The sequence below is a fragment of the Pezoporus flaviventris genome, unplaced genomic scaffold (genome assembly GCF_033815535.1).
Source record: "Pezoporus flaviventris isolate CSIRO_AGI_PZ_B2104156 unplaced genomic scaffold, CSIRO_AGI_Pfla_v1 ptg000007l, whole genome shotgun sequence".
In the NCBI taxonomy this organism is placed as follows: Eukaryota; Metazoa; Chordata; class Aves; order Psittaciformes; family Psittacidae; genus Pezoporus; species Pezoporus flaviventris.
This window is the reverse complement of record NW_026892555.1, coordinates 78,706,484-78,725,629: the sequence shown is the minus strand read 5'-3', so window position 1 is coordinate 78,725,629 and position 19,146 is coordinate 78,706,484. Positions and strand designations below refer to the sequence as shown.

The following is a 19,146-nucleotide window of genomic DNA, read 5'->3' as shown; positions in this document are numbered from 1 at the left end:
ATGCATTCCTTGTTTTTTTCCCTCTACTGCAAGCATAGAAGAAAACGTGTATTGTTGTGTGTTGTTACTGATTTTATCTCTATGTTGAAGAGTCCTTTCTGTAGCAATTTGGCATTCTTTCTCTACATTGTATTTAAATTGCCACATGCACTTGTTAAATAATTCTAGTTTGTTTGGGTTTTGTTGTTCTTGTCTTTTTTTTTTCTATGGTGATTGATTGCCATCTGGGGGCTAACATGAGCCCACCATGCTAATTTCACTTATTCTACTTGTTAACTGCTATTGTCTCCAGGGTCAGAGACAAATGTATGAATCCACTTTATCTCTCAGCTTACAGAATATCTCATGGAGTGAGCCTTGTATTATGAAACGGCTACATCAGCGTCTAATTACTCAGCTCTACCCTGTGTTGAATGCTGGTGCACCTTGAGAAACAGCATGCAAAAGCACATTTGTTTAAGTCCTCAGATGGTTAACATTGTGCATAACCTCCTCACAAATTACAGCCTCAGCTGCAGCACATCCATTAGTCTGGAAGAATGAAGATTCCCAAGTGGCCCTGGTGCCTTTCCCAATTCCCTCGCGACCCACCAATCCTCTCAGTGCTTTCCCTGCATGTAGGGAGTGTTCGGAGCTAATCAGGTCAATGATCATCTCACGGCTCGGGGGACATGACAAGAGCCTATCACAGCAGTCATGCGATCTGCCAGACCTGAGCACGCTTGCTGAGAATCTCATGTTAAGAAACATTGCTTTGGTGCCTCTCACTCCCTAGGAGCCTCTGAGGATTTCAGCTTATCTTTCTCTCTCTCTCCTTTAGACTGTGAAGAGTTCAACATCAACGGGGAAAAAAAAAAGGCAGAGCAGTATGCAGCTACCCAGAGGGTGTTGATTGAAACTTAGATTACCCCCAAATCGCTTTTGATTTGACTGATGCTCCAGCTTTGTAAGAGAAAAGATTTCAATTAAGGTAAGTGCTGCTTTATCTGGCTGACTGCATCATGCCGAATTTCTGCATTGAAAGTTCAGAGTGAAGTGAGAGCCTGCACTGCAGCACGGCAGCAGGAGAGGGCTGGGGGCAGAGAGGCAGGTGTCCCAGCCTGGAATCTTCTCTGGAGGGATTCAGGTTTTAAGCAGCTTCTTATGAATGGCTGCAGTTATTTCCGATTCGGTGGTTCTCTGAAGCTTGAACAAAAAATAATCTCAGAAACATGCAGGGGTGTCAGAAGGGAGGAGGAAAGGCGAGCGCACTTTCCCCCTTTGTGCTTGGTACATTTATTTGAGGAAGCACAGCAGCTGAAAAGCAAAAGTACATCACAGTAAAACTTCATTCTGAATAAGGAGTGTCATTCTTTCGCAAGCAGGAACTTGCAGACATAAGGCTTCAAAGTCCTAAGGTGTTTTTAAAGGACACAGAAAGGGATTTTTGAAATGTGAGTCAAGAATATGCATGCAGCTTTCCAGGTTGCCATCAGACTGAGGGCTGTGACTGGCGTGTGTAATGTTATTCTCAGCGTCTGGTGGGGTTTGGATAGTTGCTTTCGCAGCATTAGCAGTTCTGTGGGGGAAAAGGGTGAGTGGGGTGCTGGTTCAATACAACTGGCAAGAAAATTAGATTCATAGATGCTGGAGGGGGAAGTAGTGTTTGAAGGGGGAGAGGATGCATTTTGCATGGGGTGATAGAAAATGTAGCATAGCTAAAGAAATAGACTGATGTGCGAGGATTTATATCGGGAAAGAAAAGAGAGAGAGTAGATGAGGTAGGCTGAATTGAAAGATTAAATGATTAATAAGGAAAAAGTCAGAGGTGCTTACGCAGCCTGGAGTTAGTTAATGACCTACTGTACTGACAGCGGATCCGTCCTAAAATTCCTAAAGTGAACTAAATTTGATAGTCTCAGTCAAGTCCACACTTAATAACTATGATCTCCGGGAACGTAATTAAGGAACAAGTAAACAGCTCAAACTTTTTAATGCTGGCAGCAAATTAAGATCTGTTGTATTGAACATGTCCCTGTTCTCTTTATTACTCACAAAAATTAATACATTGTGTTTACAAATCTGTCATAACAGGGAGAAAAGATCAATGGAAAGTTAACCGATTTCAAATCTTGCTGTCTTAAACAGATGTATAACTCTTAGGCACTTTATAAAAGTGTGAAGTAATTGCACTGCTGTTTTCAGCCAGTACTGTTTATTGTTATTAATTATCTTTATTACTGGTTATCATTCAATGTTGGTAATACAATTCATAGTAGTATATGTTACATTAAAAGCTCAGCAACTCAATATGAAGATATGTATTTTTATTAAAAAATACCTCCCAAGCCCCTGTCCCACTCCACTCCTCCCCGAAATAACAATTCAGGGGAATGTTGTTTACCTGCAGGTTTGTTACTTATTCCATTAGTTTTTTTCAGTCAGAAATACTAAGTTGTGTTTCTCGCAAAAACATAAGTGTATATGGGAAAATGAGCTTGGGTTTTGGGGGAATGTACTAATGTTTTAAGTGTCTATCAGTGTATTCTCATTCTTGAAAATTACTTCTGAAAGGAATGGTTTCTTATAGCAGTGACTCAACATGTCCACTGTTCTCTTGGAAAGGAAGCTGGCTATGGAAGTAGTTACAGGCACTGATCCCCATTTTGGTGTACTGTATGGATGACTTGTTTTTTTATGTCACATTGATATGACATTTACTAGGGTTTTTGCTTCTTCCATCCAGAGATGCAAGTCTTGACCACGGTAGACATGTTTAAATGCACAAATCAGCTTCCATTATACATGCCTTCACTTTTTATCCTTCATGAATAATCAATGATTTCTCAGGGTAATTAGTATTCATTAATATACATCCAAGTATTCATTAAAAAATCGAAACACAATAACTTAATGTGCTTCATAGAAAAATGTCTAGTGTAAACGATTCCTATGCAGTTGCAGACATCCAGGTTACATACAGATACCAGGAACTTCTGTTCCAGTCTTTCACAAAGAATGACTAGAAACATCATCAGACGTGATGGCTCTGTTTCCTTTTTGTCTCACAAAGCTGATGCTTTAAGTAAAAAATAAATTAATCACACTGTCATAAGAGTCTGGGGGTTTCTAAACAAGTCTAACAAATGCACTTACATATCTATTATTATTTTACAAGATCAGATGTTCTATCTGCTTCTAAGTGAAGAGCACTTACTTTCCAGTATGCTAGCCTCAAAGAGTTTATGAGATCACAGTTCACCAAACATGGGGAAGTGCAGGTTTTCCTCATGTTTTGGTAAAGGTAGACAATAATACTATAATCGTTTTCTGATCTTTTCCAGTGTTGGGTTTTGGGCTCCTTCATATGGAGTAACGGTCCAAAAGTGATCTCAGCAACATGGGAAATATCATTCATCATTAAACAAATAATTTGGGGCATCTGACCCACTGAAGCTTTTCAGACTTATTAAACATAGGAAGAGGTTATACAAGAAGGCAGTGGGATACATGTCAGTATAACCCAGTTCCCTCTCTTGGGCTTTTATTATTTTTTTTTTTTGTAATCTAAGGTCGTATCAAATAGTACTAAATATATGGCTGTATGCAGAGTTCAGATATTTCAGATATTTTAAGTTCTTTGAATGAGGCTGGTGTAGCTTGAGGCAAAACAAAATTAATGTCTGCTTACTACTGACAGAAGTGTACAATTGCTGTCTGGCCAAACTCCATTGAAAATTAGCATTTGATGCTAATGCTTTAATGTTTGAGGAGCTTTTAAAAGAAATTCATTAAATTGACATTTGGAAAGGGGTAAAGCAAAGGGCGCTCTCTGAAAGCTGACATAAAACCAACCGTAGCAAGGAAAGTCCTGCTAAAACAGTGATACTGATATATGAAAAAGACAACAACTGTTAATGACTACGGTTAATAACACAGGTAACATAAGGTATCCTCATTTCAAGAGGATAGGGTGAGAGTAAGATAGAATAAGCATCAGGGGTTAATGAGTTTCCCCAGTTTCTTTTTTCAAAGATATATGGGAATTCTTGTTACCAAAGGGGAGGCTTTTCAAGCCCTGTGTTATCAACATGACTTGGAGAGCTAACATCCTTGCTTTCCTAGCAAGACCATTGTGTCCCATCATACTCGTTACCCCTCCTCCTATTTTCAGCCTGTTTTCTGGGCGCTTATTCTTGTGCCTCTGATTAGCATCTCACTCATCATATAGCTTCTTTTTCTTTCCAATGGTTTGTGTTTCTTATACTTACTGTTCCTCTCAGCAATCTTCCTCTTCCTTCCTCTCCTTTTCTTTACCATTATTTAATGCTTCACATCCCTCCCTTCCTTTGATGCTGCAAGGACATCATGTTTCTCACTTTGTTCACCTATATAAATTTTTCTTTTTAATTGAAAATGAAAACTCCTCTGAAAACACTCCAGTACACCCATGAATGGAATATTTGTGCTCCAACAGTCTACCATCTCTTTATCCACTTTTTCTGTATTTTTAATTGTTTTTAATTGTACACCCTCTGTCTCAGGGGCTGTATCTCAGTGTACAGAAAGTAGCTAGCACAGTAAAAGCCAGTTCTGTTCCTACTTTTCGAGTCTTATGTGTGTGTCTACACTGTAGAAATCACATGCCCTTAACTGATTCGTGGAAACAAAGCTCTGCAAGGTTTAACTTGAATACCTCAGGATGCCATTGTTCTTGCTAAAGCACAGTATTAAAGAATTAATTTCAAGCCTTATCTTCCTTTGTATTAATAGAAACTGTCACTAAGGTCCACTTGTTTTGCAGAGATGTAAGTCATTGAACGCATCGGTTTGGCATGTGTCATTGGACGAATATTTCTTGAGGTGGTAATTTTGTAGCAAAGCTTTGAAGATGCAGAGGAGTTTTGAGAGGAAGAAAGCTTTAGTCTACTTTTTTGTTGAACCTAGAAGCCTGGTAGTTTGAGGTGGAAAAATAAAAAATCTTTCCTGTATATAATTTCTATATTGAAGTAAAATACAAACCTACATCGCCATATTTATTACTGGACTTGGTATTTAGCAGAAGTTCAACGCGTATGTTTTATAATGCTGATATTGCAATGGGTCATTTAAAGAGGCTTCTTTTTCTCCCAGCCAGATGGGAGCTAAGATATTGCATCATGAGTCTTGGTCAGATTACTTTATGAGCAGCTGTTGTTCAGTTTCTGATAAATGTATCACTTCAGTTTTGAGGGGAAAGAGGGTCTTCCGATAAAGATCAGTCTCGTTGATGTACACCAGACAGTTCTGGGGCTGCAGGGACATCTTTCTGCTGCAGATGTCTCAGCTGTCAATATTTTTTAAGGCAATAACTGCACTGGTTGACATATGTATAATGTAAACCATGTTTACTGTCCTGTGTCCAAGCAGAGTATGATTTGGGGTCTTTGGGTGCTGAAGTATGTCTCTGTGCTGTTGTGCTGAATGGCCCAGACCTGTAAATCACAGCTCAGACTGGAAACCTTTATGGAGACATTCATAAGAAATGTATAGGTCTGAGATTTAAAGTAAGTGCTGTCACCCACTTAAGTTTAGAAGTTGTATATTTAGGCACCAGCATCATGTTGTCCTTCAACTTCCAGAGTACAGTATATTCAGAACAGTCTCCAAAGCAGATGATAAATAGGCAGATGACTTGGATGGGTAGTTCTTATTTCCAAATATAGATCAGATTTATTATTCTTATCATGCATGCATTTACTCACTGACTGCATTAATACTATGTCCAGCACACCAAATGCACTTACAAATACAGTTGTGGCTGACTTGGTTAAAAAAAATTGGAAATTCTTTTATTTATTTATTTATTTATTTATTTTTCAGTGAAGGTAAATAAGGATTCAAACCCATTCCTTTTCCAGAAAACAGATGAGACTTTTGACCTTTCCTTATCTACAGTGTACTCCAGCATCAATCCCAAAATCCTGCTTTTTTGACCTAGGTCATTTAGAATCTCTAAGCATTACATAGGTTCTTGGCTCCTGTTCTCTGAAGGCTGACAGCAAGTTCTAAATGTAATTGTAAATGCAGATACATTTGCTAAACAGTTGTCTGTGGCCATTTATTCATTTCACAATGATTTGGGGGGGGGGGCTTGTGCAGATCAACCACCATCCACAAGGCTTTGTTTGAACTGGTTCTGAGTTCCTTTACCATTCTCTTATGTTCTTCAGTCCACCTGGACCATTTATGTATATATACAGCGCTTTTGTGTATGGAGTTGAGAGGGCAGTTTAAGCAACTCTCTTAAAAGACTATATGAAGATCACAAAATACATGTATTCATGTATTAAGAATAACCTTCCTGGCATTCTGTCCTTGACATACTGATTGTGTGTGTGCATGTTACACAGTTTCATGTATTTGTTTTATGTTTGGCTCAATGTACAATCTAAAAAAAAAAAAGTCCATCCCATATTCCCTATTTAAGAAAAGACTGCAAAGAAAAAAAAATGTTGTTAAATAGAGCAGCTATACCAGATAGTACAATTTAATAAGTTTTCTAAGAATATTTGTAGCTTGAAGAAAAGCTAAAAACTAGTATTTCTTGACTAGATTTCCATAGTCTTGAACAGTCTGAGCAGACTTTTACTCAGTACTTTAGGCTGAGATTTGATGATGAAGCCATTCTGTCGTATTTCATTCACTCAGATTTGGTTGCAACAAGCTTCATGTACAAGCTCTTCAAGAAATATTTCAATCACTAAACTGAAGTATTAATAATACAACAAAATGAAAAGCCATTTCATTTCCATTTAGGAAAGTTGTATCTTTGCTTGTTAATTGTCTTTTCATTTCTCCCTGAAATATTAATAGTAATCTTGGTACTTGTTTGCCATAATTTTAAATATTGAATTGTATCTCTTGAAAATGGTAAATGGAATGTAAACTCATTTCATTCCCGGTCACAAGAAACAGTTTTTATTCTTTTTCAAGGTAAATAATAATTAGTAATAATAAAGTAAAATACTTTAAAGTAAATAGTAATAATTAAGTAATAATTTAGGGCATAAATAAATATAACTGGTGTAGATCTAACTTCTCTACCTCTAAGCAGGTATTACAGAAGTCCTGATTTACACTGGTAGAAGACAAAAAAGGAGGAGGAGGAAGCCCTGTGCTTTTCAACAAAGATCTTTTTCTATTTTATGTGATGTACATTTCTTTCAGAAGAAGGCTCTATTTCATATTCTCATCTTTAAATAGCTGTGGGTTGTTCTTTGGTTGGTTGGTTGTTTTGTTTTAATCTGACCTCCTAGACCTTGGGACTCAGGTTTTCTATAGAACAGATCTTTTGGTAATTTGGCCCTTCTGTCTCTGAACTGTTACTTGAAGGAGCACATATGTCAAATAAATAAAGAGATAAATGTGATATTCCTGGCTTCTGTTTGAAAGAGTGCATGTTAGAATAAATACAGAGATTAAGAGGTGATACTAAGAAGCTAAGTGCTGACAAGGAAAACACTCAAGTTGCTAATTAAAATGCTTTTTTGAAGTGTATTATTTCTCTCTGATGGTTTTGTGATTCACTGTAAAGACTTCTATCCCAAATTTTTGGTCCTCACTGCATATAAATTGGCTGAATATTTTTTAGGCCCCATCACTTTCTTCTGCATTTGTCCTCATGTCTCCTCATGTCATTCCCACCCCTTCCCTCTTTTATTATTATTTGGAGTGGAAATGGCCTTTGTCTGGTGCACAGAATATGTAAGCAACTAAATTCAGGTCCATCAACAGGCTTCTATCCCACACTCTGAATTACCCATCAGAAGTATAGTACATAGCAATTACCTGTCATTCTTTTTTACCCTGAGAGCCAAAATATATCTGTCAAGGACGTATTTGAGTTCCAACAACCAAAAATGTGAGTAATACTAGGTTGTGAATAGAGGACATATTGTATATTGCAGAATAGAGAAGAGCCATTGGGTGGACTTTTTTAATACATAAAAAACAACCAAAAACAACCAAAAAAACCTAAATCCACAAGAGACATTAGAAACTTCTTTTTTCCTCTTGTGGTAGTATTTTTGTCTAAGCGTGTTATTTAAAGTGGGTGGGTTGATTTGTTTATTTGGTCAGATTTTTTTTTTTTTTTTTTTTTGCACTGCCTGGAACTCCTTGGAGCATTATCTTCCAAGATATAACTGGCATTTTTTACAAATATTTTCTAAAGATCAGTCTTTTTTAATCAGCTCACTGTATTAACATTTCCCCTCCCACCCCCCATTTGCAGTCGACGAGCAGAAATATTTCAAATAGGAAACTCACACTATCTTTCTAAATGTTTCTGTTAAAGTTCTATGGAGGGGTTGAAAGGCTGAACATCCAGAATTGCCATTCTTTTCTCATTGCCTGGTGGGTATCCAGCCCTTTCTGTGATACATGCCTGGGGATGCTAGTTCAGGTAAAAATGGCAAGATGCTATATTTTCATTTTATCTTTAGTGGAACTTCTAAATATATGCACATCTTCTGTTTAGTCTAGGTAAGAACTGGATTCATGTTGTTCATATACCTAGTGACAGATGATGATTTTAATTAAAAGCTGAGATTTAATAAATCTAACTTGATACTGTTTTTCTCCTTTTATAAAGGACAGGTGGAGCTGATTACCATGCAGCCTACCTGGGTTTTTTCTATCAGTGAAGGCTGTACTAGTCAAACCACAAACTGATCTACCCAGAAATGTTTGAATGCAATATTTAGGTGCATCATGCATTTCTCTTCTACCAGCTGTTCTTTAGGTTTTCTTTAGACAAATATCATGGTAGAGAAATACTTCATTATAATTTCAAAGCATACTTTAGCATATAACTTCTGACTTTCTGCCTCTGACTTTGTGTCTATATGTCTTGTGCAAAATGATTAATGGAGAAAGCAGAACTAGAGGTCTTGTCCTATCTAAAAATATAAAACATACAAATGCAGAAGGTTATATCTGTCGGTGTTGCATGGTTTTCCTGCCCTTCTTGGTTTCACATTTAAATTTTGAAGAATAATGGTCTGATACTACTTATGTCTATAGTTAAACTAGCCATTTTAGGAGTAGTTCTTCTAAATTTTCTGGTAGGATAATTTCCCCCTCCCCAGTAAAAGTAAACAATAGTAGCTGTATTGCCAAATGTCTCCTTCCTACCTCTTTAGCAATAATGTCCCCAGATAAGAACTGCACTTCTTGCAAAGAAAAAAACTTGGATCAGAATGGTCTAGGTTTCATGGGGATATAGAGATATATTTTCTTAAGCGCAATTCATAAGGCATAAATGAGATGTTTTAAATAGCTTGTCAGGAAAAATAAGTGATATGCAGATCTACCAAATATAATGTTGTTTAGTAGCATCAATACCCCTGAAGACAAACATTTGAAAAGGCAGAGAACGCCATAACACTAAGATAAATGTCATGAGTAGGATATAATACAAAACATAATAGAGGAAAATAGAGGGATATCTTCTGTCAAAAAGAAAATATTAGTAATCAAAAATTATTATTCTAGCGTTCATTTTTTTCCCAAATATCTAATGAGGCACTGGGCTTTTCCTAAATTAAGTTGGTTGCTTGGTTTTTTTTTTTCCCCATAATTAGTTTTAAAACATTGTTAAATCTTTATTTTAATTCTGAAAATTATTAGGAATACAAATATGAGTTTTGACACTTATTTTCTTTAGAATGCAAAAATGTAAATATCAGATACTGAAGCAAAACACAGCCATAAGAAAGGAAACTAATTCTAAGTAATCACTTGAAGTATGATTTTATATATATATATATATATATATATATATATATGTGAGAATATAATCATAGAATCAGCTAGGTTGGAAAAGACCTTTAAGGTCATCAAATCCAACCTTTATCCCAGGACTGCCAAGTCCACCACTAATTACATGTCTGCTGTAATTTGATATTCTAATATTGTAAATATTCTGCAGCTCTCTGTGAAACCCAATGTGATTTGGTAATCATTGACAAGATATTTATAATCAGATAAACTTATTCATCTGTCCGTCCATGTTTTATGGAAGGTATTGTGAAAGCAGCCCTACTGCAGTAAAGCTATAACCTAACTTTAATTTCATTAAAATGGATTTCATGTTTACTCACCACACAATGAAAAGAAGTTGTGGAGTCTGTGCAGTATATTTTCTTACAGTTAAAAACCTACAGAAGCAACAAACAAAATCTGTTTTACAGAAAAGGCAAAAAATATTTAATATCAGTCAAACCTGGATGAAGAATCAGTTTACCCTTCTCTGACTTGAAGAGGAGCTGAATCAGGGTATGGCTGTGACATACACTAGATATGATTGATAGAATTAGAAAATTTAACTGATCAGGTAGGTTTATTAAGCACTCGTGGCAACTTTGAAGTTTCACAGGCTGTCTAACAAAGCTGAAGTCTCAGAGCTATTACATGTTGATTTCTACTGTACTGTTGTGTCTGGGGTTGAAGTGTCATTCAGTGGCCAGGATGTTAAGTAATGGACAAGTTCCTTCTCTGAGTGGTCATTAAGCCAAAGAAGTGGTGTTGGACAATACAGGAGTTCTGACCATTTGAAACTAGATGGGGATGTGATTACTTGTGTCATGCCGTAAGCATTCTCTGAGCTTTTCCTCTCAGACAAATTGAATTTTAACAGTACTGAAATTATTTTTATTCTCTGCTGATATTCCTTTACCAATTAATATTTAACTTTGTCTCCCTTTACCCCCATGTTGCCTGCAAAATGGTTTGTCTTCCCAATGTTTGGAAAGTGGTCCATCTGGCCAACACAAAGGTCAAAGGATATTTTCCTTCTTTTATTTTTCATTTTGTCCATACTTGGCAAACTAAGGGTATACCTGCTTTCTGGGAGTTATGTTTCCCTCCACAGCATTTTAGCATCATGTTGTCTTTTCTGAGCTTAAGGAAATACTGAGTCACTGTCTGGAAAACACCTAACTCAAACTTTTTCAGGAGATTGGCTTGTGAACACAAATTGCCCTAATGTCAGATATTAACCCTGGGGCTTATAATAACCATAAGCAGAAGCATTTGTTGTTTGGATTAAGAAAGAGGGATTGAGGCTATATTTCTTCTTGAATATGGAATCAGTATATTTATTTTCACCAACAACGGTAGCTGGTAATTACAGCCTTTTCTCATTCTCCTGCCTTGGGGGAACTGAGCTGCTGCTGTCTCCAGGGAGGCTGAGCTGCTACTGGTTGTTGCCATTTAATGTGTAGTATTCTCCTTTGAACCTGTTTGTGAACCAATTCTCCTTCCCTGTTTCTGTTTCTTTGCATTGCCTGATAAATATGTTGTGGAAATGCCTTTAAAGAAGTTTAAATATCTGTGCACATATATAATGATTTAAACACCTGGAGGAGACTAGGATACATAAATCGAAGAGAGTGTATCTGTAAGAAATTAGAATTTCTCCCTCCTCCCCATAATTTGATGCGCTTTATTGCAACAGCAGATAATAAGTATTTAATTTTTTCCTTCTTCTTTCTTTTTAACACACAATTAGGACTACTAGTTTATAAAGATATCATATGAAACAATATTCTTACCTTTAAGAGTGATCTCTTTAACTCAAAAATATGAAGGCTTCCTGCACTGTGCCAAGAACTGTGAGGATTTTCTAGAATGCCATAGAAAAAGATTTAGCTTTTACTTTCTATCAAGAGAATATCCATTTCCTAAATTATGTTTTTCACTAATATTCCTGTACAGTTGTAATGTTTCTTCTCTATTGTTCTCAGTCTTTCTAATGCCAAAAAATGAAAAATGAACTTGTGGCGATTTTTGCTGGCAGATAACAGAGTTCGTTTTTTGTGTATGTGTTAGCAAATGCATCTGAGAAAAAAAGTGTCATTTATGTTAGCATACACATAGATGGAAACCTTAATATTGTGTATTCCTGTCAGATAAGTCTTGAAAATTTCTTAAAATTAGTTTAGTACCCAAAGCATGAGTCCTTACATAATTTGGATGATGAAAGCATACACCACTCATGCTTTGAATTATTTCCTAATCACATTAAATTTTAATTGTTTAATTGTTTATTTCCTAGGATTTTTTCTCTTAGTTATGTCCTCTATAAAAACAGGCTATCTGCTGTTCTTTGCAAGTACTACAGTTGTCACTTCCTCAGGACAGACTTCCCACTTGAGAGACTCTTCCTTTCCCCTCAGCTAGATGTATTCCTTTGCTTAAGAGTTACGCCCCAGGACCCATCTTTTTAAAACAGACACCAAATCAGAGGAATATAATGGGATGTGCCAGATCAGCTCATCTTAAAGATACTTTGTATTACATTGGATCCACATATATTCACGTACTTTTTTTTTTTTTCATTTTCATTCTTGTGTATGGTTTTTCTTCCTGTGTGGTTGTTTTAAAGGGATACATGGAGGATACATTTAAAGGGCAAATGGAATGAAAGGAAATATCAGTCCAATCATATATTGTAACTCTAAAATCAGAGTGCAACTGGCCCATTAAAGCATCATTAATATTATTTGCAAAAATTTGGTTTTATTCCCCTTTCTGATGCATTTACAGGATCCAAAGAAATAAGAGCTATGTAAGATAGGCCAAAAGAGAATACAAGAATTAATTGTGAAAGTAATCATGTTAGTTTTCTAATTATTCAAATTTTAATTACAACTGTGTTGGCCCAATTAGTTCAAAACACGAGGCTAATGTTAGGGTTGGGTGGATACTCAGCATCTGTGCATAAGTAAGAGGCATCTGTTGCCAAATGGTGGAGTGATGGAAAGTGTCAACTCACCAGCTGTGAAGTGAACAAAGCTCTTAAAAAAGAAATTTGAGCCAACACAATGATTTAGCACACTTGGGGGAGTATAAAGTGTATTGCACATGTATACTTTAGCTGGCTATTGTCACCTAGTGGGACTGAAATCTACAGCAACTATGCACATTTAAGCCTTTGCCTGATTTTTTAACAATGCCCTGCCTCACAGGGATCTGCAGTGGGGAATCTGGCAGCAACATTTCTGCCCCTAAATCCTGCAGAGGGTTGATTTTGTTTCTTTTTTGTTGTTGTTCTTTTTCCTTGAGCAAACTAGAGAACGAAATGCAACTAAACTGTTCAGAATATACAATGTCTTAAGGTGGTTACAGCACATTTTGAGTATTACATACAGATAAAAGGGCAGGAAATCACAAAATATTAAAAGGAATTTCTTATGTTGGCTTTTCTTTTTTACCAGTTTACCCATTCTCTACAGTTCTGTAGAAAGAGATGGCAGTTGCACCTTGTCCACTGTTTGCTCCTGTCAATTCCAAAAAGGCAGGATTTTTATGATTGAATGTTGATACTGATTTTAGTAATTTCTACTATCGCCTACAGAGATTGAGAATATTAATAGTGTTGCTAACTTTGCAATCGTGTGTTTAATATTTATGCATTATTAACATTTAATGGTAATGTGTAAACTTTACCGAAAGATAATCAATTGGCAGCTAGAACAAAAGACAAAGGTCCAACCAAATAAGACCGAATTATATGGAACACTAATGCATTCACTTTTGACCTAGTTCTGAATTTTATGGATCTTCTGTCAGTAACTTCATTTTCATTACTTTCAAGTTTTTATTTATTCACATTTCACAAAGTACAGATGGAGGAGTGTTTAGATTCAGTGTAGTCAGATAATGTTAATTTACATGAAATGCATAGTTTGGTGCTGTACTGCAGTACAATAGAAAATGAACTCAAATTTCAACATTGCCTTCACAAAAATTTTCAATTATATTAAAATAAAATTAAACAGAGTTACAGGGCATGTCAAACCTTCTGGATCCAGGTTTCCTTATTTGTAAATTACAAGAAGAGAATGCCTTTGATTTCCTTGCTGTTTGAGCAAATAGCCTCTTTTAGGTATGGTTTGCACTTTAATGCAGGGCCTTTTGTTTAAAAACAGGAAAAGTCTATGCTTCTATGCCTTTATGGCAATACTTGATCAATCCTATTAAAGCAGGACCCTGACTGGACAGAAGAAGCTAAGCAACTCAACCCACCTCTATAAAAAAAACTATGAACAAACACAACTACTTCTGAACAGGTGTAATGAATTGCAAACTTTAATGGATGTAAACCAAGGACTTTGGTGACTTGGAAAGCACCTTTTTTATAGTCACAATTTTTCAGGTGTTTCAACATCTGTGCATTTCATAGTCACAAGGCAAATTCAGCATTTCTCCACATTATATTTGTGTATAAATATGTGTGCAGTGATGTAATGATTCACACACTAGTAGTACATTAGGTTTAGCTAAGATTAGCTGACCAATTTTATTAATGATTTTGAGACTTCAACAGAAGCTCTTGGAAGATCTAAAGCTGCCACCTCCACCACTGAGTCACCAGTGTCACAAGTCTGACTATAGTATTTCTGTAAATAGGGAAAAGAAGGAGCACAGTGAGACACACAGCAATTACTTACCTGTGCTTTAGTGGTTTGGATTTCAACTTCCTGTTGTAGTTGTGGCTGTATGTCACCTGCAAAATGTTCTTTCCTTTGAAATCATACCAACAATGTGAATAGCACATGTATACTTTAACTAAACAACTTACTGATTCAAGTGGGCTGCCTCAGCTGTAAGACATGGACTCAGAAGTGATAAAGCATGGCACTGCCTCAGTAAAATGGAATAAGAAATCATTTTGACAGAGCTTAGATCTTGGTCTGGGCTGTTGAATGGGTTTGGTTGTGGGATTTATTATTTCCCCAAACCCTCTTTCCTTTCAAGGTCAATGTTCCATATTCTGTGTAGAGTACATCTTACATGACAGTACAGGAAGAAATGCAAGCTAGCTGGGATAATCCTTTTGGGATGAAAATAGACTCTCAAATGCAGAGAAACAGCACCTGGGAAATGGTGCTCACAGTCACCCCAAAAAGGCAGAAAGTGACTGAACATCAGATGATCAGACTGCAAATCATTATTAGGGGCTTGTTATGAATGATTTTGAAAGTAAACATTTCAGTCTCTCCTAAGTAAAGGAAATAATTTCCCTCTCATTTGTTTAACTCTCTGGAATGCATGGAAATAAAGGAGAGTGGAAGTTGTTGCTGTGATGTAAGAATAATGTTTATAAGTCATGTCTGAGAACCAAGTCTCATTTATGGGGTCTGCAAACACCTTTAAAACAGCAGAAGTATTCATGCAATAAGCACTAGAAATAATAGTTTTTTTTCATTTCCCCCTCTATCCTTTGCTAATGCTGGAAATACAATAAAAGTGGGTAGCAGTGATTTTTTTGAATATGACTTGACATTTGCCTATGGTAAGAACAAATTTTTAAAATGTCTAATCCATAATCGTGCAGATGACGGGCAATAGAGTGTCTGTAAAATTAGTTCATCTTTTTTGAAGCTGTCTTGGGGCCTGAAAGAAACAAACCTGTGTTCCTCTGATCACAAAGGGAAATAATGTTTCCTTTGCTGCTGTTTATCCTGCATACTAGAACAATGGTAGAGCCTCAGTCACACTTAAACCAGGCTAAAATAACTCTAACACACACATCCCTGTAGAACATCCTTTGCCATATAGATAAATAATGCCACCACATTTGTGGGTAGAAATCATGCTAAGTTTGATCTTGTCTCAAAATCCAACACTGGATGTTCAGTGTGTATCAACTATTTTACATTTTTCTTTGCAATAAAAGGCTGATGTTCACCTAAAACAAATGCGGTAAAATGGAGTAGACAGAGCGTTTAATCTGGTTACCTCAAGTAAGATAGTATTTCTTTAAACTGTTTGTTCCAAAACCAAAGGATGGCCCTCTCATCATTTTTCTCTGTTATGTTCAAATAGTTATTTCTTTCAAGACTTTCTCTATGAGGGCTGCCTAGGTGATATTAGCAGTTGCAGTTTGAACATGCACCTTGAAACTGCATGCAGTGTGTAAACTCTTCTGTCAAGTAAATACACTATGTCATATCTCAAACATACCAACTAAATCAAGTGACTTCGGTGAGATTATTTCAGAATGTTATTAATTTCCATAAGAGCAGATACTGCCAGTTTCTGTCTGATATAATTACATCGGCATTTTCTGCTACTTCAAGTTGAATTGCTATTGTCATGTAAATGAAAGAAATTATAAAGGTCATATGCCTAGGTGTCTAGACATGTTGTTTATATGTCATCACTAAAAGCCATTCACAATGATGTCAATGACACGTTTGCCAGGACAGTTCCTTAAGTAAGGTTTATTAACTGTACTGACTTTAGAGCAACTATTCAATTTTACATAATACCGAAAAAAGAGAATATTGGATCTTGATCCAGTGAAACATGTCATATCGATTTAAGTGGTACTGGATCAAGAGCCAATACTCTGTTTTTCAAGAAGGAAAGAAAACAGAACCAAATCTTAACTCTTCACAGGAAGAGCTGTCTTTGTAGTATAATTTGACAGCATGTCACTCAATATTATGTTCATCAGTGTCACCATCATTCCTTTAAAGCAAAAGCCATCATAAGAAAACAGCTATGGATTCTTGAAACCGTAAAGGTATCAGGAGGCTGTGTGTGGTCTTTATTACAATTGTCTTGTTGTATTGCTCTGTAGTTGAATTTTTCCACTAATAATCTTGAGTCATCAGCACACTGATGCAGAAAGCATAGTGTTAGACAGCAGGAAGCTTTTAATGTAAAACATAATTTTTCAGTGAAAACAAAACTATGTTAACCACAGCAATATGCTGCTGTATTAATCAGAATAGACTTTTTAATGTCAATTAATTTCAACTTCTACAAAGTGTGATCACTAAGAAGGAATTGATTTTAGTGTCCTGCACTGAAGTTCAGTAGCCATGTAATGCTTATGTGATGTGTATTAAAATATGGAAGGTGAACAGAAAGAGTAGAGGTCAGGTAGAGATTTACCCAGCAGGCTAGGATGAAGACAGTGCAAACCCTGTATGCCATACCATAACGAAGATGCTCTTTGGAGTTTTGCTTTGATAAATTTAAGTTTTCTCCAGTCTCCTTCAGGACAGGAACAAGTCAGACCTGAGACTACATCAGTTCAGTTTCACAGAGGAAGAAAATTGCAGTGCTTATTCTCTCTGAGACATATTACATTCCAGAAGACATAAGGAAACAGACACTATTCTTGCCCATACAAAAATCAAGGATAATAGTTGTTCTAAGCAAAATATGAAGGACACTTTTGGTTCTTTTTTATACTTCTGTAACATTCTATACATGAAGTTAAGACTCTTCTATCTGTACTACTGTATCTGCACCAACTTTAATAATTTAATTTGATTTCATTACCTGAAGCTGTTATTGCAAGCGACCTTTTTTACCTTCAGGAGTCTTATAAAAAATAACAATACATAAATCTGTTTGTTCCACATTTCCTATAAACATTCATTTTTGTAACTTAAAGAAATAATTTACTTATATTGCATATCAAATGGTGTGTATAATGCTCATGCAGGCCATAACTTTATCTGGTTTTAGTAGTACAAATCCTTGTTATTCATTGTATTGCTTCAGTTTCTAGCTTAACTGAAGAGTTACTAAGCTTAACTTCAGAATAAATCGCATAGTATTCCTACTGCTAGTTCTAACTTGTTCATGCTCATAAGGATTCTGTTTGATTTGTAGACTGAACATAAGAACTATACTACTAGCTGCATTTTCTTCTGTATATACAGGACTAATTCAAGTCCCAGTGATGTGAGTTGGTTTTCTTACTGACTTCTCTGTGAGGTGTATTGAGCCCTTAGTCTGTCCTTCTGACTCTGATTCTGTAACTGCTAATGCAGCAGCTAGGAAGAACTAAAGCATATCTCGGTCATTAACCACTTGAACAACATATTTGCACTTTGCAACACTTTGCAACTCTCCTGGGCTCAGAAGTAGCAGTCATTTTTTTCCTTCTTAGTAGAAGAACAGCAGCGAAGAACTGGTGCAGTGCTGTGTTTTTGACTTTCAGCCTGGGAACAGTTCTGATAACACCAATGTTTTTAGTTGTTGCTTGGTAATGTTTACTCTGAGCAAGGACTTTGAGTCTCATCCTCTGCAGGGAGGAGGGGAAGCTGGAAGGAAGCAGAGACAGGACACCTGACCCAAACTAACCAGAGAAGTATTCCATACCACAGCACATCATGCCCAGTATATAAACTGGGGGCAGCTGCCCGGAAGGGCTAGGTCACTGCTCGAGTGGGACTTCTCTTCCCTTGTTATTTCCCTTATCATTATTATTATTGGTGGTAGCAGCAGTGGTTTTGTGTTATACCTTAGTTACTGGACTGTTCTTATCTCAACTGGTGGGAGTTAACATTCTTTCGATTGTCCTCCCCATCCCTTTGGGAGCTGAGGGAGAAAGGGAGGGGAGTGAGTGCGTGGCTGCGTGGTTCTGGGTTGCCGTCTGGGCTTAAGGCATGACAACAACGTAACTGCTAATGTATTGTTGAAGAAGGAGATATTAATTACACCTCATGGTTCTCCCTTTAATAACAAAAAATAAACAAATTCTGTATGAGGTTCTTCTCACTGAGTCCAAAGGTACTGTGTAAATAGATATAATTTGATGATACAGCTTGGGTGTGAAAGAATATATCTTGAATACTACAATTCTAGCTTGGGAAGTTTGTTAGAATGTGCAGTTGTGCTGAATTGGATATGAAACAGAGACAGGACTTGGAAAGAGAATAAAAACATAGTAGAAATTACTTTGAGACTATGAGATTACTTAATTTGTGCATTTTTGTTTGGGAATTATCTGAGATAGAGTTTATTTAACTTGCCAAATATATAACATGATATCCAACTGGGATAGGTTTTTAAAGATTTGACAGTTTGAGTTCTTTATCTCCAGTTAAGGTAAGGTATGGAGTCCTTTTAGTAACTACACACTACAGTTTGTTTCTTCTGTCAGTCTCTCAGACTTATGTACATAAATTCTTATAAATATTTCATTTATTTAGGTAGTGGTAAAATACTATTCAGTTATAAAACTCCTATAACAATCTTTAATACTTCTGTATATTCTGGAAAACACCTGTAATAATAATAACCATGTACTAATAATTTACCAATTATAATCTTTGATGCAAATGTTTATCTCCACTCTCCAATGGTTGTCTT

The 19,146-nt window shown here is 36.3% G+C and overlaps 1 protein-coding gene across 4 annotated transcripts in view; it reads left to right on the top strand.

Moving 5' to 3' along the window:
• The window catches only part of CDH12 (cadherin 12), a 540,002-nt gene that overhangs the window by 332,127 nt on the left and 188,729 nt on the right, over positions 1–19,146 (top strand). For all 4 annotated transcript variants that reach the window (XM_061449266.1, XM_061449262.1, XM_061449263.1 and 1 more), the window contains exon 2: positions 821–970. The gene's annotated coding sequence lies outside the window, so the exon portion shown is untranslated. The remainder of the gene's footprint in view (positions 1–820; positions 971–19,146) is intronic.